Raw genomic sequence first — 22,505 nt, forward strand, 5'->3', positions numbered from 1 at the left:
AGCGGTCAGACGCACAGTGAGAGTATTGTTAGTTGAGTTGTGTGTGGGCGTGCACATTGTCCATTTGGCTGAATGTTCCATGACTCTATCCTCTATGAAAGAAAGATTGATTATGTGCAAATGTAAGATCTATTAATTGAATAACTTCACTAATGTATATGTATAATTAACATTTGTATTTAATGGTGGCCTTTTATATTTAGCTTTTTGAAATAATTTTGTTATGTATTATCATGTGCTTCTGTATATGCGTTTTCCTATATGTGTTCAAAATGTTACACAAGTTATCTATAAACATTATATCTATTATAGTTATTATACTTTTATTATTATACTTTTGCTAAATCAAATTCATTAAAATAGGCTTATAAAAAGATAATTCATGCCAACTGCATTTTTAGCATTGGTTTAGCATTGTTTAAAAATTGTACAGTGTAAAAAAACTCAAATATGATCACATATATGCTTAATATTACCTATGACCCCCCCCCCCTCAAAAATAACATTTTTGTTCTGCCAACAAATAAATGAAGATGATAGAACATGGTTTTCACACCACTAACCATAACTTTGCATTGTGTTAGGCCTTGTATTTGTATCAAAACAGTACTTGTGACAAGTGTAAAGCACAATCAGTAGATATGTTCGCATAATCAGTAGTGTTTGCACTTTAAATAGTGATGCATTGCCTTAGGAAGAGCTTGCTCTTGAAGTGAACCATGAAACCAAACCCTGTTGTGCAAGCCCCAAGTAATCAGACATTTTGGAATTTACAAAAATGTTTGGATAATCACATCATTGTAACTTAACTTCTGACCCAATACATATCCATAATTCTCAGTTTTCCACTATTCATAAATTGTAAATATGTACAGGTACAACTTGCATTATATAATAATGTTTAACAATGGGTTGTTATTTAATTACAAATATTAATTCCAAACTTTTTGGACAATAACAGATATGCTTATGATCTATGACACAGAGCTACATTTTCCAAAAAAAAGGTTTGTTTTGCAATTGAACAAGTAATGAGTTTAGTCAGTGGTCAGATCTAAACGATTTGAAAGAAAAATTACCCCCATTTATTTCTGGTCAAGGTCACATTGATTCTGAAGTTAGTAAAAAAAAAATATGTTTAGATAATGCTTATTTGTGAAAAACATGCATTTAAAAGAACACTATATGAAACCTGCTGTAGTCATTTGCTGTTGTAGCTCATCTGCCTTATCAAGGAATTAGTAATTCTGCAGTCTGAGAAGGTTTTTGGCTCGCCACAGTTGTACAGAATGATTATCTGAGGTAGGTAGAAAACTGTAGGTTTTCTGTCAGCTTGAACCAGCCTGACCATTCTCTATGACCTCTCTTAACAACAAGGCATTTCCATCTGCAGAGCTGAATTTTTTTTTCTTCATTACACTATTCTATAGTTCTTGAATACACTCTAGAAAAAGAATGCTGAAAAGAGAGATCAGCAAGTTCAGAAATACTCAATTCAGCTCATTGACTCCAACATTCATGCTACACACACCCCTTTCCAATTTTGCTGCTTTAAATCTGCATGATTGTCCACACCGAAGTGCTGTCACATGATTGGCTCATTAGATAACTGCATATGTAGATAGAACAGGTGTTCTTAATTAAGTGCTCTGAGAGTCTACTGCAGAGCAGAGTTTACAGAGCTTACACTCTATTCATTTTTCACAATAGTTGCAGAACCTATTAAGAGGAAGGCCAGTCTATTTTTGTCCATCATTTTCTGTTGATGTAAGCTGTGGGTTAGCTAGGGTCTGTTTTTTTGCAATATGTGTGTGTACTCAATTGTGTAGGAGTTTTATGGCCAGCTGTGGAATACTGTGTGTTGGCTAAAAGTAAAATACACTACATTTGTTTTTTATGTTTTATTCTTATCTATTAGTTAATACCGTTTGCTTTGTTTTCACAGGAAAATGGTCATGTAGTCAGACAGTTTTCAAAACTTCGTTTTTAAAAACAGTTTTTAGAACTAAAATGCTTTCAGTAGAGTTTTCAAAAGTCTTATTAAAATGAGTGTGGTTGTAGCACATCTATGGACTAATCGTTTCACTGTTCTTAGTAACTCTAATAGACTGAAAAGGTACTACACATATTTGCATTATGCCACTGTCAAAGAATTATAGTGCAGATACGCAAGACATAATGCAGCATTATTATAACTATGCCAAAATTTACAAAATGCAAACAAATACATATTTCAATTCCCCATATGAGTGCCATCTTGTTGTTGAACACAAACACTTTTGAGCTGTATATGATAGGGGTGGTAATCACAAGGCATCTAACAATACAATTTTATTATGATACATGTATGTTGCCTGGTATAATATCACAATACTGTGATTCTGTGACACAATACATCACAAAATACGTCTTCTTCATGTCACCTGTATTAAATAAGTTTAAGCCAGGACACTGGAATGCCAGTTTTACACAATTTGACAACCAATATTCTGCAATATTTACTGTAGGATTATCCTATTCATTTGATTAGCACCACAACATGGAGTACTAAAGCAGCAAGTTTAGTAAGTCAAGTTGGCAGGCAAGTCTTAGGGAGTTTAGTGCACCTATGTTTAAATAAAAATATGGATATTTGATGCCACATATAGATAATGTATCACAAACAAAAACGATATATATGTTTCCCTCTGCTGACAACTTTTATGGAGCAGGACTTGGCACTTTACCCACACGGCCAAAAGTACCAGTTGGTCTTATATAATATTCTAATTATCTGAGACACTGATTTTGGGGTTTTCATTAGATGTAAGCCATAATCATCAACAATAAAATAAATAAGCACTTAAAATAGATCGCTCTATGTTTAATACATCTATTTAATATATACGTTTCACATTTTAAACTGAATATACTGAAATAAAGTAACTTTTCATTGATATTCTATTTTTTGAGATGCACTAGTATGTTTTTGAAATATATATTTTCTATTCTTTAAAACTGTAAGCTATGTATTCTGTACTGAGACCACTCAGTAGACCATTTGTAGAGTAGTAGCCATACACATATTCTGTACTCACTCAGTCAGCCCCAGTCAGATGAAAAGACGTTGAAAAGTCTTCGTTCCCGGATGTCAGCAGACGATCCAAATGTGGCTGAATTTGGAATTCCTGACATTTGTGTGACATCCTTTACTTGTCCAAAAAATAAATAAATGAATACAGTACCAGTCAAACGTTTGGACACACCTTCTCTCATTCAGTGTTTTTCTTTATTTATATTATACATTGAATATTTTTATTAAATACTCAAAACAATTAAGGGACACATATGGAAAAAAGTGTTTGGACTTTAAATGTCTTCAATGGTGTTTTGGGATGAGCTGGAGCTTCACAGCATGAAGGAAAAACAGCAACAACAGTTCAGCACCTCCAGGAACTCCTTCAAGATACTAAGAAAACTATTCCAGGTGACTCTCCCTCATAGACATGAAGAGACTGAAATTTAAATACCAAGAGTGTGTAGATCTGTCCTCAAAGACAAACTTGGTGCTTAGAAGCATCTAAAGTTTGTTCAACACTTTTTGTATACAAAATATCTCCATTTGTTCCTGTATAGTTTTAATGTCTTCAATATTAAATTTACAATACAATAATTACAAAGTAATTAAAAGTAAAGGACCCATGTTTAATGAGAGGAGGTGTGTCCAAACCTTTGGCAGGTACTGTATAAGTTATAAATGAGTTATCTGCTATTTCTAATTATTAAACAGTAACCTAGCTCCTGTGTAACGTTAGCTCGTTAAAACATAGTATAACACTAGCTAAGTTAGCTGTTAGCTAGCTGTAGCAAAATACACTCGTTTGACGTTAGTTGTCAGCAAGCTAACATAAACAGTCTGAAACAAACGTTATTTTCCTTTAAAATAAACGACATATTCAGCTGACAAGAGTTATAAAACATCACTTTTTACTGTACGAGTTATTATACACAGTATAATAACATATTCTTACCTCAAAAACACAAAGCGACGCGTCCGCAGGTTACAAACAAACAAACAAACAGGCCTGATGTGACATGTGAGGGGCGCAGGATTAGACTCGCGCACAGATGATTTGCAACACCTGTGACTCCAGCGCGTGCAGCGCTGCACAGACTGGCTGATCTACAAGTCATAGTACCCAGCAGACGTCAGTGAATATGTTATACAGATCGGTAAATCTGTTATGTTAACTTTAAATAAAGGATTTGAGACATTTTAAAATAAAAAAAAAGACTTCACGCATAATTACAACATAAAATCCACAGTGTTAAAATCACTAAACATGTAATCTGCTGGTGTTGATCCACTGTGTTATATCAAGTCTAAAGTCAGTGCAGTGTTTCCCCGGAAAATCTTACAGCACTTCATGCTTCCCTCTCCGGACGTCTTTTATGGAGATGCGGATTTCATTTTCCAGCAGGACTTGGCACACCGCCCACACTGCCAAAAGTAACAATTGGTCTTACATAATATTCTAACGCAAATTTTCTGAGACACTGATGTTTGGGTTTTCATTGGCTCTAAGCCATAATCAACAATAATAGAAATAAATGCTTAAAATACATTACTCTGTGTGTAATACATCAATTCTATTTTCTGAGATGCGCTAGTATGTGTAGCTTTATTATAGTGATTGGCTTTCTAACGACAAACTTGCAATAACTATATGAGAAATTAATTTGGCATGCTCTTTCCTGCTCTTCTACAGCTCTAAAAAGATATGCACAATTAAACAAAAATAAATTAATTAATTAAAAGAAAAATATGTTGCCTCTAATTGTGTGTGCCCACTGGGTCAGCCATTGTAAAAATGACAGGACTAGGGTAGTGTGCTCTCCTGGTATTAGTTGAAACTTTACATCATTATTTTAAATTGGCTATAGCTGTATTTGTGTTCCTGGGAATCCAATTAGATCATCAGGGTCTTTGATTCCGGCTATATTTTTAAAACGGTAGAAGTTTGTTTTGGCGACTGCTTTAAAACAGCTGGTGAAGATGAGATCTGAGTTTATTACAAGGCCAAACATTTCAGAGTTTGTCGTTAGTTTTAGAGCCCAGAAATTGAGCAGTTAATTAATATGAATTCTCACTTAAATAAAAATTGGCCTCACCAGTTGTTTACATTCTCCAAACACCAATACAGCGAGTCTACTTTGGTGATGTCATCTGCAAGCAAGACAGATGCATATATCTGCATAACTATGGTGATCAGTGTTGTTTTTCTGTAGGATTTGTCATACATTTAGCAGAATATTGAAATTAAACAGAAGCTGTCCTGATTATTGAAAGGTCATTGGGGGATGCCACATGTCATAGCCAACAGATCAGATTATTAACGGACAATGGCGACATAATAAATAAGACCTAAACCAATTCAGGACTGTTATGTAAAGTTCTACCAAGTTGCCTGACCTGTCCAGAACTTTATATGAGCTACCATTTGCTAACTAAATAAAGAATTACTTAAATTTGAAATTCAGCAAATAAAAAGTACTATTGCTAGAGAATCTGCGTGAATATTGAAAAATGACTGTTGAGTAAAACAGCTTAAAAAGCAAGAGAATCAATTACTTGATGAATAACACTACTTTAATACAGTACATGTTTTAAACAGTATACTTTCGATAAAGTGCTTTAATAACAAGTGTTGACACTTCAAGTTAATACAGTTTTAAAATTGTTTAAGTTAAAATAGTTTTACATTGTTGGGTAACTAATTTGATATGTTCAAGCACAGTTTTCAAAAGTCTTATTAAGTCTCATCAAGTTCAGATGTAAAAACTGCCAATGAGCCAAAACAAAGACTTTTGCCTGAAGTCAATCAAATTAAACATTTGACCAAAGCATGATTTTTTTTTTTTGCTTTTTAAAGGAAAAATGTATGATCAAACCACAATTAAAAAAGTAATTATGTAACTTTTACGCAATAAAATAAAATGCACAATCAAAATTTTAAGAATCAAAAGTAAAAATGTTGCAAATTTAAAAGTGAAAAAATGTAGCAAATATATATTTAAATATACTTGGTTACTTTAATATTATTTGCAGTTATTTTGAAAATTGTTTTAGTTTGCATTTTGCCAGTCTTTGCTTTTATTTTTGTGTTTTTGTGGATTTTCTGTGAATATTCTGTGAATTTTCCTGCTAAATACATTTGCTTTTAAAATGTAGATACAATGGCCTTTTTGTAAGCCCCACCCACCCGTGTCAAAACTTAGAAGCAAAAAAATGAAGCAGAAGCAGAGGAGTGATTCCAGAAGCAAAAGTGTTTAGCAGCATAAAAATCCATAGAAAATCCAAAGAAAATCCACAAAACACAAAAATAAAAGCAAAGACTGGCAAATTCCAAATCCGAAAATATTAAAAAATAAATAAATACCAAGAATAATAAAGTTACCAAGTTTAATTTAGTTTATATTTGCTATATAGTTTAGTAGTTTAGTTTTTTTTTTTTGGTATGTTTTTAGTAGTTTTTTTAGTTAACTTGTTTTTAATTTTGGTCTATTTTAGCTGTTTTTTCACATTTCTTTTATTGTTTCTTTCTTTTTTATTACTGTTTTTTGTTTATATACATTTCACTCTTTTATGGGATAGGTTTTATTTATTCATCTGTAGTTGCATTTTATTAGTTTTATTATCTTTGCTTTTTTTTTTACATATGATTTTATGATTCCTAAACTTAAATTCTTTTCTTTTTACCTTAATTGTTTTATATCTTTTTTTTAAATCAAATCTTATATATCTTTTTAAAATGCTGTTTTTTTATTATTGTTTATTTATTTTGTTTACATTTTTTGCTGGGGTATATTGTTAATGAGGGCCACCCCCATTGTAAGGTTGGTTGATTCATTTATATATTTGTTTTTTTTCTCTTTTGATTTTGCAACAAACAGTTTTTCCTTTTTGATTCTTTAAATTTATTTATTTTTTATTTTTTATTTTTTTTTTTTTGCGTAAAACTTTTGGCACAAAATTCACTCCAGACACGATGATAATCAAGAAGTTAAAACAATGATAAAACAAATAAGTTAATAAATAAAAAACATATATTTAAGAAAACTTCAGAAAGGAAGGAAACTATTGTAAGTGGGTTGAGTTTGTTGTTGGGGATGAAGCACGCGCGCGTGGTATGGGATGGTTGTGGTGGTGCTGCTGTAAGTTCTGGTGGTGCGTGTTTTCTTTGTTGGAGAGGAGTAGTGGCTGCGGGGTGGTCGAGCTTGGGGGGGGGGGGGGGATGGGGGGCTTATCCTGTAATAAGTCCCCCCGCTCTTTGGCTCTTTGTTTTGCAGTTGGAGCCGCTGCACGCGCTGGGCGGGACTGGGAGTGAAGTGAAGAAGGCGCGGCCGAGCTACAGTACACCCCCCCCCCCCCCCCCCTCCACCCCACTTCACTTCACACGTGTAGACAAAGGGAGCCATCAACACAGCCAGCAGAGCAGCACCAACACGACTTCTTCCCCCACAGTCCAGCTTCCAACTAACTTCAGCCAGGAGCCCGGATCTCCTCAGAGCCCGCAGGTGAGTGCGTGATCTCCCGCGCAGACAGCAGGCTTGGAGGGTTTGCGCGGTGCGGGATGAGTTTTGGAGAGGGGGGCGGGGGTGTAAAACTTCTCTCAGAGTTGGTGCGTCAGCGCGCAAACTTGGAGAGCTTTCCTTTGTCCGGCAGCAGCAGCAGCAGCTTTCAGGGAAACGCAGCAGCAGCTTTTTGGGATGCTCCTCCAATTAGAACTTTTTCCACATCCACACCTGGATTACTGCCAGCAGCATTATGGGAGACGATCTGTTCAAAAAGGTTTTATTGCGTTAGTTTGTTCTCTTTTTCTTTTGTTTGTTGTTTTCGTCGTTTCTTTGTGGGACTGGGATCATGACGCACGAGCACACAGGCTACACACGCGCAGCTGTCAAAGTTGATCATCGAAACAAAGTAGAAGTTCGATGCAAAAAAATTAAAAATACGAGCTGAGATTTTATTTTTTCAGTGTTAGAGTTTCTATTTTACATTTGTTTGGGAAATTCTACGTTAGGGACAGTATAGAGCTCGCGAGTTGCTGTAAGACTTTGCCCAGCCCTTACTGTAACCTACAGCATGTAGCTCATTTCTCATAGTGATGTTAAAAAATAAAATAAAATAAAAAACACATACGGACCTAAACCGCCCTTTTCTTCACTTTTGTGGACTCTCGTGAAGACCCGATCTTCAGAACACCGAGAAGAAAATCTGCAGATGAGCAACAGGTACAACAAGCCGCCGCCGGCTCCTTTGTTGAAGAAGTTGGAGCAGTGCGCACACACTCACACTGACTACACACACACTCTCACATTCTACACACTCGCCTTTTCCTTTGTTCTGAACCTGCTGCAAAAACACATTCACATAACTTCACATAACACACTTTTTAGTTTCACCAAAACTAAACCAAAAGCAAATCCACAATTTTCCTTTAACTTTTTCTCTTTCTCTCATAGAAACTTAGAAAAGAAACAAAATAAGAATAAATAAATGCGTAATGTACAAAGAGTCTTGATGTACTGAAGGACAACATTTAGAGAACTTTTATTAATGGAAAAAAGTTGTATTTAGAAATGTGTAGCAAAATAATACAGCTTCTATCTAGTAGTAATACTAAAACATGTCAAATATTTTACTTTTTACTATGCATATAAATAAAACATGTAACCCAGTCTGAAGCAGGCAGTCACCACTTTTAAATAAAAAAATATTATCAACTTTCTAAACTTTCCAAGCTAAGCACATGACCCTGCACTGGTTTGGTGCTTTATTATGAAGAATGATAAGCAAAATATGTTACTCTTTATTAGGCTTATTTTACTCTTAAACTTGTAACTTAGTCTGAGCCAGACAGTCAACAATTTATAATAATAAAAATCCCAAATTTGATTACGTTGACAACTTTCTAAACTTTCCAAACTAAGCATATATACCCACACTCCCACACTACTTCTATGCTATAAATAGTATAGAAATATATTATAAAGAAAAAAAAATAATTGAGAAAAGACACTGTAAAGAGAATGTACAGCATTTCAAAAAAACTTAAAACTTAAAACCTTTCATAATTGTTCATCACCTGTGATGATGTCCTAATGTCTTCCATTTTCCATAATATTTAATCTATCTCAAACTCTTAACTTGAAGTTTGTTCTGCACCAGCTCCAAACATGCTCACAAACCAGACAAAACACTGAACTGATGTTACCCAAACACTGCAGTGAGTATTTTGTCTGAATCCACCACGTTCCTTTAACTGACTCATAGAAACTTAAAGAGAGATTGAATAAGGATAAAACTTATTTAAGTGTCTTGGATGTTTTTCGTTTAAAGGTTTTGTTTAAAAATTTCTTATTTAAAAAGTCAAAATTATCCATCAGCATAATGCTTTATATATCGTATTCAAAACAATTTTTCTGAATAGAATTGAATCTGATCCATAATCTTAACTTAAATTACACTTTTTTTGTTTAACAACTGTTAAAGGTTTTAGAGTTTTAACTTTTAGATGTGTATAAAATGCAGACAATATGTTATTGTGTAAAATGCTAAACATTTGTGGAATTGTTCTAGCCTCGAAATATGGAGTTTGACTTGTTCATATGGCTGTGGCTGAGAGTATACTCCAAATGTTTATAAAAATGAAAGTGAGCTCTTCAGGCTAAAGCACATCCCCTCTGTCTCTTCACACCACGCTGCTCAAGTTAGCAACTGAGATAACTTTCCCTCCTCAGTCACAATAAGTGTGAAAAAGATGAATTTAAAGTTGTTGTTTGTTACAGATCTATGGGACCCAGAAGAAAACTTAATGACGATCGGGACACCTGTGTTCAACTTTTGGATTTTGGATAATAATGACTTTTGCACGGCAGCACTGCTAGGATTACTCTTCCTGATTGGGATACTGCTTTTCTATTGGATTACTTTACCATTTCTACACACCAAATAGATGCCAATCTCGGTAAGTATACATGATTGATTGATTCTTTAAAATTGTTTCTTTTTATTCACAATGGTATCCACTCTGACTTGATTTATTATATTGAATTGATATGTGTGCAAAACGGTTGGACATTGATTCTTACAGGCCCTAGACCGTAAGCATCTATTTAATATGGGACATTCCATAAGACCTTGTTCATGTAATGAAAACAATAATATATAGTATATTACTTATGCAACATTGATTTTAACTTGATTAAGTGAAAGATCAAACTAAAAGCATCAATGGAATATGACAGTGGGTCATGTTTCAAAGGTAATACAAGTACTCATATTTACTTTAATATATACAGCTCTGGTAAAAAAAAAAAAGAGACCAACTAAATATGATGAGTTTCTTTGATTTTACCAAATTGAAATCCTCTGAAATATAATCAAGTGGAAGATGGATGATCATAAGCCACCAAAACAAGCTGAACTGCTTGGATGTTTGCACCAGGAGTGGCATAAAGTTATCCAAAAGCAGTGTGTAAGACTGGTGGAGGAAAACATGCCAAGATGCATGAAAACTGTGATTAAAAACCAGGGTTATTCCACATAATATCAAATATTGATTTCTGAACTCTGAACTTGTTTTCTTTGCATCATATAAGGTCTGAAAGCTCTGCATCTTTTTTTGTTATTTCAGCCATTTCCCTTTTCTGCAGATAAATGCTCTAAATGACAATATTTTTATTTGGAATTTGGGAGAAATGTTGTCTGTTCTTTATATATTTATATTTATTCTTTCATTTTACTCAAACATATACTTATAAATAGCAAAATCAGAGAAACTGAATCAGAAACTGAAGTGGTCTATTCATTTTTTCTAGAGCTGTATATTGTATTTAAATGTAACTTTTTGGGGGGATTTGTGCATTTTTGGGCAAGTTCAAATGACACTTCAAGTGTAATTACAAGGAATCTTCTTTTTCCTCACTTCTGTTTTAGTTCTTTTATTTATTTTAATTATTAGAATTTTTAAGTTAAGTTTAAACTTTTTTGGGGGTCAGTTTAATTGTTTTTTTTGTTTAATTTTTAAAACAAAAGGATTCCTAAAACAGATTAATCTTTTGTCAGTCTCCAGACTTTTAGACTCTGAATGTATTTAGTAGTTCCACTGCATTTCTATGTTTTTTTTTTTTTTTTTACTGTTTGTCATTAGTATCTACTCTAACTTAAAGTAAAACTCTTGTCCAGCAGAATGAATGTAGACAGAATTCTACATCTTAATCATGGGGCACGAAGATAGACAAAGACAAATTTTATCAGCTGGGGCTAGAAAAAAAAGTGATTCTCATCAACTCATTTTCCCTGTTTAAATTAGTGGTGCAATGTTTTTCAGCAGGAGTGGAGCTGGACAGCGTCTCAGGGTTGGTTTGCTAGAGAGAGCAAAGGCTCTGCTTTCTTTACAGAAATGTCCGAACCCCCCCAAATAAATCCATTTCCAGCTTATAAACGTATCACCTATTGAATTGGGTTGATTGATCAAACAAATCCCAGCTCCTACTCCTTCAGTGTGCTGCTGTGCTTTTCATCCTACAAGTTGTGTGTCTCTGGCATTACAGCATCCGTCCATGATGTCATTAGGAGCCAATGAAATGTGAGCGGGAGCCATTGCAAGCTGCCAGTGACCACCCACAGCCACACCCACAATCCCCCTCATCCCTGCACTCACTCGCATGCACTCGGTTGGTGTGCCAGTGCACACGTGGTGACGGCCACATTGAATGAACGGCATGCAGCGATAGATGGTGGTGTAAAAATGCAGTGTGTGTGCATATATGTACAGTATGTGTGTGAAAATAGTGTAGCATTGGGAATAGAATAGTGAGGCATGAGTGAGAGGGAGATTAAAGTCTTATTAGGCTTATTGGAGATGTCTTACATCATTAGAACGGCCAATTGAAGTCGTGATTTGAATGGTATTGTCTATTTCTAATCTTAATAGTACAGTAAGAGTCGTTAGAGGTTTCCAGGCGATGTAGAGAATTCCAGAAGGTGATGATCACGCATCTGACTGAGCCGGTGATGAGCCGTCCCCCGCCGTAACCTCTGTCTGCCCTGCGTGAGTCATTCTGTAAACTGCAGAGATTGCACAGCCGACTGAATGATATCACCATTATGCTCCGGCTCTGAGCGTAACTGTACACTGTTTGAAAAAAGAAGCTGAAGAAAGGTCTCACATCTCCACCATTCTTCTCATTCCTCTCATTGTGCCGAGTTCTTCTCATTCCCTCCTGATTATGAATGTGCTTTGGCACAGCCGCACTCTTTAGGCCAGCATTACCAATTGTCATGACAGCCTACCTTTCAGATTCGCCCAGCGCCTGTGGTCAGCTCAAGAACCAAAGAGGAATATCAGGCTTAGTTTTGCTCCCCGGTGCCTGCGGCCTCAAGATAAGTGAAAATGTGTGCTAAAACGGAGCCAGGGACAGCGACCAGAGTAAATTATTTCTTTATGACTTCACTCCGGGAGAGCTCTTTCTCTCTCTCTCTCTCTCTCTCTTTTATTCACACACACATACACATTTTCTCAGTACTTCTTTTTGGCCATTGGCATGTTTGGTAATTATTGTACACTGTAGTTTTAAAAGGCCCATTTTGCCAGTCAATTGAATATATAGGAAACTTCTTTTTTTTGCCATTCACAGCTTCAATTATTCTATCATTCACCATTGTTTCAACATGTATTAAAATCACTTGAGCAGTCACAATAGTTACAGTACAATTATCGACAGTTATCAACTTCTCATACAATAAAATAAGAGCCCACTTCAGTTTCTTTCTTCACATTCAGTTTCTCTGATTCTGCTATTTATAGGCATATCTTTGAGTAAAATGAACACTGTTGTTTTATTCTATAAACTACATGAAAAACTTCTCCCAAATTTCAAATAAAAATATTGTTATTTAGAGCATTTATTTGCAGAAAATGGAAAAAATGGCTGAAATAACAAAAAAAAGATGCAGAGCTCAAATAATGCAAATAAAATAAGTTCATATTATGTTTTATAAAGAGTTCAAAAATCAACATTTGATATTTTGTGAAATAACCCCGGTTTTTAATCACAGTTTTTTTGCATCTTGGCATGTTCTCCTCCTCCAGTCTTACACACTGCTTTTGGATAATTTTACATCACTCCTGGTGCAAAATTCAAGGAGTTTAGCTTGGTTTGATGGCTTGTGATCATCCATCTTCCTCTTGATTATATTTCATAGGTTTTCAGTTTGGTAAAATCAATCAAAGAAACGCATCATTTTTAAGCGGAGTCCAGCTCAGTCATTTAAAAACAGTGGCTTTATTCTATTATTATGTATTATGAATTTAATGAATTTAAAAACATTTTCATATTCCATTTCCAACGTCGATATATTTGTAAGTTAATTTGATTTTTATTAAATTAAAATACTTATATATTAGCATTATTATGCTAAACAATAAAAAAATCTGAAATTGACAATAATATCACTTATTGCAAATATTTCTATGGAGCAAGAAAATGGTTACAATGACAGCTCGAGTCATCTCAGTGTATCTATGGGTAATAATTATATTGCAAGACATGAAAAATCATGTCAAGTTCAAGTTTTTTAATCTTTTATTGTTGCTTTACATAAAAAAGTAAAATGCACAGTCTTCTCATTTTCCATGAGGTATCTACCAGAAATCTGTGTATTTGTGAATACACCAGGGGTTAATTAATAATCACAGTATGTTCGATTACTGACTTTCCTTAGCAAAAAATGACTGCATCTTTTTTATATCAAAATATTTATCGCTGAACAACAAAATATCACAACGCCATTTATTTTCCAGTATTACACAGCTCTATTGTAGATTTTTTTTAAACAAGCTAATATAACACTCAAGTAGTACCTCTGGAACACACTGCACCTTTGCATACACAAAACCCGAAGCTTATCCAGTAAAATCTTTATACGCCCAGTTTAGGGATTATGCTGTGGATAAATCAGCATCTATTGTCAGCAGACCGTTCCGTCCGGGCAAGAGGTTATGACCCCTCAATCCTCACCGCCTGCTAAACAGCAAATAACAGCTAAGAGTGCTAACAGTGTTATTGTGTCTGCCAGCAGCGGAGATTATATAGGAAAGATGTGATTATCCTGGAAGAAATAAGTTCCTCTAATACACCGCAACATCTGCGTCCCAAAGCAGACGGCCTAATAAAATATCTGTGCATTGGCTGACAACACATCGGAGCATATTGCATAAAATATAGATATTTTATTATACCTATCTTTTTAAAACCATTCATCAAATGTTACTGTGGAATGCACTGATGATAGACAGAATGATAGATCCTCTCTCTGTTATTTGGTTACTGTATAAGTCTGTTTTTGTTATTAGTATTAGTAAATGTTTTAAAAGCCCTGGGATTAGTTTCTCAGGGGGACTGTGAAAAATATTTCACACTTCTACTCAGTGATAAAAAAAAAAAAAAAAAAAACGGTAACTGGACCGGTAAGTTATTTGGCTTTCTCTGTCACATGACATCGCGTTCAGTAGCTCCTCCATTTCCACTCGCTGTTGTGTTTAACATGGATCTCTGTGGAGACGTGAACCCAAAGTGTTATTATGGTGCGTGGCAGTTGACAAATAGCTTTTTTATTAAACATGAAGTGATGAAACTCAGTAGGTAGTTCAGCCTGTAATTTTCTCAGAGGACATGGTCGTTTCAGACGGGAATAAAATCACAGAGTACCCCCCATAAAAGAGAAAATTACCCTAGGACCCCCTAAGAAACTAATCCTGTCCGAATTGGGCTTAAAACAAAGTTCCAAGGAAAACATGAACATAATAAAGACATTTAAGATAAAATATAAACCATTGATCAAGGTCATGAATGATCTAAAAAAAAAATGCTCTCCAAGCTAAATTTGCCCTTACATAAATACTCTCTACATTTTTGCTGATAATAAAACAATAAAATAATCATTAATTTACATTATGTTCTGGAATATGATACCAAACGTGAAACACCCAAATTCAGTTCTCAGACTTAACTAACAAACACTACAGGGACACCTAATAAAAAAATTAAAATAATATGTAATACAGTGACAAGCCTAAAGTCATTGATTAAACATGACTTGTTTTGGCATAGGAGAAAGCTTGGAAATGCCCACACTTGTATATGTTGTGAGGTGTTATCTTGTGAGTAAGGTTAAACACTGTCCACTGGGCTCAAGGTGAGGTGACGTGAATATTTGGAGTTCGAGTGTGATCTAACGGTGGGTTAAAGAGGAATGGGACATTACATTTCTGAATTTGTGCAGGCATTTAACGATCAAAATATGAATTATTAACTAAAAAAATTAGCTGGAGTGGAGCTGCCTGATATAACATTTAAGCATCATTATTGCGATGTGTAAATGCGCAATAGTTACATCGCAGGACATGCACCTCATTTTGCAATGTTTTGATTCTTGACACAAGAAGTAGATACACAGCGCTGTCTCTGTGTCTGTGTAAGTGACAGGTTGCTGCTGCCTGAGAAGCGGGAGGGGTAGCACAAGGGGAAGGGGGAGCGCAAGGGGGGGCAGGAGTAAACACGAGGTAACCGCATGGCCTCCATCCACATGGTTGGGCACGTGCTTGTAAACACACGTCAGTCCAGCATAGTTTTGCGCAGATATTTCCAGTTACAGCTGAATTCAGGCTTTTAATCCCCAAAAATGCTTATATGGACCTTTTAAAAAGTCATGTAAATGCCTGATTAAAGGGCCGATTACTGTTGTTTTGCTGTTTTTCTCGGGTTTTGAGTCCTTGCTGCTGACTCAGCTCTTGGGCCCGGCATTGTATAATATTGCAATATATATCATTCAAAAAAGAACATTTGCAATGTTAAATTTATCCTATATCATGCAGCCCGAAGCTGGGGTTCAATTTTTGTTTTTAGTAGCTATTGCTCTATAGTATCGGCTTAACAGTACAATTATTTTTATTTACAATTTTATCTGTAATAATGTAAGTAATCTGTGAGACAGATGTTGGAAAGGCAGGATTAGTCTAAATATTACAGAAACAATTGAGACATACCCACCAACTCATCGCAGATTGCCACATAAGGTCACAGCAGTTTCACAGAGGGAAAAACGGGGGAGAGAGAGAGAGAGAGAGAGAGAGAGAGAGGGAAGCATGTGAAAGGGAGGGAATGTTCAGCCTCCCCTGGCCTTGTTTGCATGTCTAATGAATTGAGAATCTGGGAAGGCTGACACACTGCTGCTGTGTAAGCCTGGGAGATGCTCTGTTTAGTTTAGTCATCCATGCTGACCCACTGAGAATACAAGGGTAAGCTCTACAAATGTCCTCTTCTCCCCTGTCTGCTGACCATGTAACACTGCCCGAGTCCGAGGCACAGGAATAATCATCTCGGCCCACTTGGGAGCAGAATGTATCCCAGAAAGGAAAGTTCCCGTCTTCTTATAAATTAATCAGTAGTCATAACATTGCATTAGTGATGCAGGGCTAAGCAAATGGATGACCAGACACGGGGTATCTTCCTGGCAAGGCCTGCATGAAGTCATTTTTAGCTCTTTCCGCATTTCATCACTCTGATATAACCCAGGTTAATCTCAGCACTGACTGTCCATCCTGGGAGGGTGGAGTTGGACTTTGTCTCCACACTCATGTGTTTTTTATATATATTTCATATTAATCTATAACTTGACCTTTCTGTTGTTGAGGCATAGCTGTGCATCACATTTTCTTTTTTATATGTACATCAATATGTGTACTTTTAACACACTTATCTTACACCTTCTACAAGGCGTGTTGCAATGCTCATTGCTATGTTACACATCGTTGACAATATGTTTTCTTCCCTTCTACCTGCATTGTTTAATTAATTGGGGTCCATTTGGTCCATCTGATGATGCTCAACTGACATTCAACTAACATTCAACTGCATGTCTATTAAATGCAACTGAACTGAAAGGTGAAAGTAAATGATTCTCTATTGAATATAACCCAACATCCAACTCTAACCCAAACTCTAATCTTAACATTTTAGCATTGGATTTAGAGTTAGATTTAAAGTTTAGATTAGGGTTAAATGTAGGGTTAGATTTTAGGGTTGATTAATGGTTAAGGTTAGGTGTAGGGTTAGATTTTAGGGTTGATTAAGGTTAGGGTTAGGTGTAGGGTTAGATTTTTAGGGTTGATTAAGGGTTAAGGTTAGGGTAAAGTGTAAGATTAGATTTTAGGGTTGATTAAGGTTAGGGTTAGGGTAAAGTGTAGGGTTAGATTTTAGAGTTGATTAAGGGTTAAGGTTAGGGTTAAGTGTAGGGTTAGATTTTAGGGTTGATTAAGGGTTAAGGTTAGGGTTAGGTGTAGGGTTAGATTTTAGGGTTGATTAAGGGTTAAGGTTAGGGTAAAGTGTAGGGTTAGATTTTAGAGTTGATTAAGGGTTAAGGTTAGGGTAAAGTGTAAGGTTAGATTTTAGGGTTGATTAAGGGTTAAGGTTAGGGTTAAGTGTAGGGTTAGATTTTAGGGTTGATTAAGGGTTAAGGTTAGGTGTAGGGTTAGATTTTAGGGTTGATTAAGGGTTAAGGTTAGGGTTAGGTGTAGGATTAGATTTTAGGATTGATTAAGGGTTAAGGTTAGGGTAAAGTGTAGGGTTAGATTTTAGAGTTGATTAAGGGTTAAGGTTAGGGTAAAGTGTAAGGTTAGATTTTAGGGTTGATTAAGGGTTAAGGTTAGGGTTAAGTGTAGGGTTAGATTTTAGGGTTGATTAAGGGTTAAGGTTAGGTGTAGGGTTAGATTTTAGGGTTGATTAAGGGTTAAGGTTAGGGTTAGGTGTAGGATTAGATTTTAGGATTGATTAAGGGTTAGGGTTAGGTGTAGGGTTAGATTTTAGGGTTGATTAAGGGTTAAGGTTAGGGTTAAGTGTAAGGTTAGATTTTAGGGTTGCTTAAGGGTTAGGGTTAGAGTTAGGTGTGGGGTTAGATTTTAGGGTTGATTATGGGTTAAGGTTAGGGTTAGGTGTAGGGTTAGATTTTAGGTTTGATTAAGGGTTAAGGTTAGGGTTGGTTGTGGGGTTAGATTTTAGGGTTGATTAAGGGTTAAGGTTAGGGTTATCTGTAGGGTTAGATTTCAGGGTTGATTAAGGGTTAAGGTTAGGGTTAAGTGTAGGGTTAGATTTTAGGGTGGATTAAGGGTTAAGGTTAGGGTTATCTGTAGGGTTAGATTTCAGGGTTGATTAAGGGTTAAGGTTAGGGTTAAGTGTAGGGTTAGATTTTAGGGTTGATTAAGGGTTAAGGTTAGGGTTAGGTGTAGGGTTAGATTTTAGGGTTGATTAAGGGTTAGGGTTAGGTGTAGGGTTAGATTTTAGGATTGAGTAAGGGTTAGGGTTAGGTGTAGGGTTAGATTTTAGGGTTGATTAAGGGTTAAGGTTAGAGTTAGGTGTGGGGTTAGATTCTAGGGTTGATTAAGGGTTAAGGTTAGGGTTAAGTGTAAGGTTAGATTTTAGGGTTGCTTAAGGGTTAGGGTTAGAGTTAGGTGTGGGGTTAGATTTTAGGGTTGATTATGGGTTAAGGTTAGGGTTAAGTGTAGGGTTAGATTTTAGGGTTGATTAAGGGTTAAGGTTAGGGTTGGGTGTGGGGTTAGATTTTAGGGTTGATTAAGGGTTAAGGTTAGGGTTATCTGTAGGTTTAGATTTCAGGGTTGATTAAGGGTTAAGGTTAGGGTTAAGTGTAGGGTTAGATTTTAGGGTGGATTAAGGGTTAAGGTTAGGTGTAGGGTTAGATTTTAGGGTTGATTAAGGGTTAAGGTTAGGGTTATCTGTAGGGTTAGATTTCAGGGTTGATTAGGGTTAAGGTTAGGGTTAAGTGTAGGGTTAGATTTTAGGGTGGATTAAGGGTTAAGGTTAGGGTTAGGTGTAAGTTTAGATTTTAGGGTTGATTAAGGTTAGGGTTAGGTGTAGGGTTAGATTCTAGGGTTGATTAATGGTTAAGGTTAGGGTTAGGTGTAGGGTTATGTTTTATTTTGAAGCATTTCCATTCAACATATGGTTAAGTTGCAGTTAATAAACACTCAGTTGAATGTTAGTTAAATGTCAGTTCAGCATCAACGATGCCATCAAATGGACCATCTAAGTAAAGTGTTACCTAAATTTCTGGCGTATCATCTTGGTAACAGAAAACCAAGATGCGCCATTGACTGAATAGAATCTAGACAACAGCCAACGCACAATAAACAGAATACAAAATAAAATAACATTGCTGGCAAGTGACAGTCCTTATTATTTTGTTTCTTAACTGAAAGTTAAGCATTTCTGAGTGGAGAACAGACAAAATATTGTGTTTAATTGTACAGTGTGCTGAAACGACCTTCCCTGCTAAGCCTAATGTATTCCTTCTAAAAACTGTGGTGTCGGGTCGCTTTAGCAGGAGTTCTTTTGGCCACGTCACGTGTCTTTACGTACTTATGTCACATGTACAGCCTCAGAAAGAGGATCCGGCTCAGTTTTACTGAACGTGTGGGGCTGGTGGAGCAATGGAGACTTCAGAAGGGGAAACTCAGAGCTCAGTAGCTCATTCACCCATAGTTAAATCAAAGAAACGAAAGAGTGAAGCAAGCCAAAAAGGAAATCTATCTATCTATCTATCTATCTATCTATCTATCTATCTATCTATCTATCTATCTATCTATCTATCTATCTATCTAAGATGTAAAATATAATTGTGTGTATTGTATCACACATATAATATTTCATTACATTCAAACAGCTTATTCTTGGTGTGTAATTCTTTTATTGTCGATAAATGTATTTACTGTACACACAGCCAATCACCTGGGTTTATACAAATTGCCACAATTGATGCTTTTTAAGGCTTTATTGTATTTTTACTCATACCTGTAGATGGCTGTGTTAACAGTAGAGGGCAAAGCCCTGGTTCTGTTGATGTTAATGATTTGTGCTGTGTTGGCCTTGGCTCCGGCAGTGTGCAGGATAATGACATGTACACTCAGGCATGCGGGTTTGTTAGTCGAGCAGCATGTCTTGGAAAGGCTGCAGCAGTCCTCTGATGGACTGACATGGCCGTAGCTGTTCCAGAGAGGTGTGCTTTCTCTCACAGCTCTGTTATAACAGCTGCTTAAGGAATGCACTGTGAATGTGCCTGGCTTAGCCATGCCTGGCATTGGAGATGCAAAGGGTGGAATTGGGCTGAGCACTGCAGGAATTGAACCCCATACTGGGTTGTGTATAATCCCAATTGCAGTATGCAACAATATAAATTCAACATGGCATACAATATATATATATATATATATATATATATATATATATATATATATATATATATATATATATATATATATTAGGGAAAGGATGTGCAAATGTATGTTTTTATATTCTTTCAACAATCTTTGCTGTTTGGTATGGTGCTTAGTAGAGAATCTTCCATGCTGATATGTAATGCACAATCAAAGGCCACAGGAAGACTAATAAACAGAAACACGCACTCCATGTAGTGAATGTTTGGACATATACACAGATTCAGTAATGCTGCAGGGCTGCATGTTATGAATTGTATGCCATGTTGAATTTATATTGCTGCATACTGCAATTGGGATTTGCCTTCTAAAATATATTAAACCCACACTGATGAAACATTACTGTGATGCAAACAAAGATCATACACAAAAATGCATATTTCTTGTTGATCTGGTGGCCTTTATGAATCCAAACACCCACATAGATTGCTCTAGGATGCGTAGGAATTATTCTGAATGATTACAGAACACAATAAACCATTCATTGATGTTTTCTGCCACCTGCCATCAACTATCTGTGAGTAATCCAGCTCAGAAAAATACAGTTGGAATTTAGGCTTCTTAACTCATATTACAACTCAAAAATTTCGTTAAGGTCAATTTAGAATTAAATTTAGTCTAAGGGGTAAGTCAGACCAGTGCTGATTAGTGACATTTTAGAGTTTATTTAAAGTCTGTTCAGGGTCTGCTCACAAGTTTAAATGTGTTTTAGATCATATTGTGCTCTTTTGTTACGTCTGCAGGGACGATAACATGTTTAGTGTTAAATAAGCTGTAGTTCTGTAATTGCATTTTCTTTAAACTCTTAACAGGATTTGTCCCGTATATTCTCCTACAGGAAACTCTGAGAAGTTGTCTGTTCACTCATTGTTGGTTGATTATTTCCTGATTTTAAAATCAGGAAATATTGATTTTATAATTTTAATACAATATATTTTGACAATTGCAGATTTACTTTCATATATTTTTCAATCTTTTCTATTACAATTACAATTAGAATTTTAGGAACATTTCTTATCAAACATGAAACTTCTTTTTATAAAATACTTGAATAGAAATCCTCAAGATTTAGGCGTGTAATATAAGGCAGACAATTTATAAAAATGCCTGCGTGTTAAAAGGTTAAAAGGTTTGAAAACCTGATAAAAATGTGTTTGTTTTTCAGCCTTATGCCAAATGTTTCATTTTGTTTAGTTTAGGTTTCAGCAAAAAAAAAAAAAAAAAAAAACTCATAAAAACTTAAGCGCATCACTATAATGAAAACTTTAAATAATAAATAAAATTAAGCCAAAGAAATATCACTACTGTAAAGGCCAATGTTGTGACATTGGCTAATGAACAATGTATTATGCAGTCCTTCTTTGTTATTGTTACTAGTAGTACAGTTGCAGTCGTTGGTAAAATTCACACTTCAGGGTTTTTGGAAAGGGGACCTGTGAGAATGTGTTAAAATGCTCCACATGTGCAGGCCTCTGTTGGATTGGCAGAGTTGCGAGAGCGCTGGAGGGAAGACAGCAAAACGGCAGGTTGGATGAGCAGTAAAACCCAATTTCCCATGTAGGGCTTTTGAAGTCCACATGCTTTCATCACATGCTCGATTAAACCAGTGAGCAGCTAAGCTTTGTGAATAGCTGTTGTTGTAACCTCTGGTTCTGCCTGTAGCTATCCCAGGGTCAGAGGCTACTGGGCTGCTCTTTCCTCATCACCTATATATGCTGATCACTCTCAGCTGTTGTACTTGTTCACATGCTTCACTTTGCCTTTCTTTATCACCCTTTTATTTGTATCTAGAGTAGAGATGTCCTGATCTGGTCCGGGGGGTCCGTATCTGGACTGATTCAAGGATATTTAATTTAATTTTAATTTTAATTTAAGATCTTTAGTTTTTAAATTAAGCTATGGTCCTCTAGGCAGCATTTACAGTTATTATCTACAGTCTGCTGCAGTAAGGAGCATTCTCAGAAGATAAAAAAAAAACAAAACAGTTTAGAGCATGCAGTGTGGACTGTTTTATAGTGGATCATGAAACATATGTGGTGTGCCAAACCAACTAAAATATGTTCAATTCTGTCATATGCATCTATAGTGAACTTCCACTGAGTCTTTATTCTTAATTTATGGATGGTTGGCAGCGGAACTGTGGTGCTAACCTTTTAACCAAAAATGAAAGGC

General features: G+C 35.7%; 2 long non-coding RNA genes across 2 annotated transcripts in view; one reads left to right on the forward strand and one right to left on the reverse strand.

Moving 5' to 3' along the window:
* LOC111193348 (uncharacterized) overlaps positions 1–4,250 on the reverse strand; it is a 114,542-nt gene extending 110,292 nt beyond the window's left edge. The window contains exons 1-2 of the long non-coding RNA XR_002650465.2: positions 4,011–4,250; positions 3,078–3,186 (exon numbers count right to left, since the gene is read on the reverse strand). This is a non-coding gene — a long non-coding RNA (uncharacterized LOC111193348). The remainder of the gene's footprint in view (positions 1–3,077; positions 3,187–4,010) is intronic.
* Positions 4,251–7,395: 3,145 nt separating this feature from the next.
* The window catches only part of LOC103031659 (uncharacterized), a 33,381-nt gene continuing 18,271 nt past the window's right edge, over positions 7,396–22,505 (forward strand). Inside the window, exons 1-2 of the long non-coding RNA XR_007439589.1 lie at positions 7,396–7,557; positions 9,832–10,010. This is a non-coding gene — a long non-coding RNA (uncharacterized LOC103031659). The remainder of the gene's footprint in view (positions 7,558–9,831; positions 10,011–22,505) is intronic.

Source organism: Astyanax mexicanus, chromosome 6, assembly GCF_023375975.1.
Source record: "Astyanax mexicanus isolate ESR-SI-001 chromosome 6, AstMex3_surface, whole genome shotgun sequence".
Taxonomy (NCBI): Eukaryota; Metazoa; Chordata; class Actinopteri; order Characiformes; family Acestrorhamphidae; genus Astyanax; species Astyanax mexicanus.